Raw genomic sequence first — 1,125 nt, 5'->3', positions numbered from 1 at the left:
TTAGAACTTTTGACTGTGTCTCACATATGTCCTAGGCCCCATTTTTCTTTTCTGATTTATCTGCTTCATTTGGGGTATTTGTTATTGGTCTGTATTTCACCTAGTCTTCTATTTCTATTAAGATGATGTACTGAATTCTTAAATTTTGATAATTTTTTTATTTAATTTTCTCAGAGCAATAAAAATAGCAATGCACAGACTCAAGAATGTCAGTGAAATTCAATAAATAGAATAATAATTAGCCTGTATTTGAGGCCTCTTCATGAAACACTAAGAAAATTGAATGTAGGCAAAATTATTATGAGTTCAAAACTTGCAAGAAGGAGGTATTTTGTTGTTCACTGATTGCTTTTTAGGGATTTTAAATAGCTGTTGCAATCTACCTGTTTGAAATTATTTTATCCATTTTTTCCATTCTCTTGAAGATGATAATTATACGTTTATGATCATTGCCACCTTACACATGATGTCTGGGTCGCCTCTGGTTTTAATTCTATTATCCTTTTATCAGTTTTATAACTGTATACATTGATATGCTTGTTCACTTGTGCTGAATGCCAGAAATTGTTTTAAAAACTTTATCTGCTTCTGATAAGTTATCATTATCATTTTCTCTGATATGCAGATAGAAGTAGGCTGATTAACTTAATTAAATCTGGAATTATGTTTAATTAAAACTGAATTGTATTTAGACAGATTCAGCCTACTTGTGGAAATAACTAGTGTGTGACTCTCGGAAGGTACAGTTAGTAACCTGGCGTGGGGGACAGGATTTGTATTTTCTTAACATTGAGAGTCTCTACGTATTTCTGTAGGTTTTTCATAAATGCTCTTTAGATGTCTGAGGAGAAGACTGCTCGATCGGTTTATTTCTTTAGCTTCCAATACCACTCAGTTTTAGAATTTGGCAGGTATTTTTAGCAGTAAAAGTGCCCTACATTTTTATCTGAGGTTCATAAATTTTCCCATGTTTCATTTCAAGTCTGTTGGAGTGCCACAGTTTTGTTGATTTTTCTGAAGCAGAGAAGCACTCTTCCACTGGTTGTTGTTGTTGTTGTTATGTGCCGTCAAGTCAGCCCCGACTCATAGCGACCCCTCCTTGGGTTTCCGAGGCAATATCACTAC

The sequence above is a fragment of the Orycteropus afer genome, unplaced genomic scaffold (assembly GCF_000298275.1).
Source record: "Orycteropus afer afer isolate SDZICR_OR568_19922 unplaced genomic scaffold, OryAfe1.0 scaffold01190, whole genome shotgun sequence".
Lineage (NCBI taxonomy): Eukaryota > Metazoa > Chordata > Mammalia > Tubulidentata > Orycteropodidae > Orycteropus > Orycteropus afer.
The sequence above is the reverse complement of the archived record's forward strand: the minus strand, read 5'-3'. Positions refer to the sequence as shown.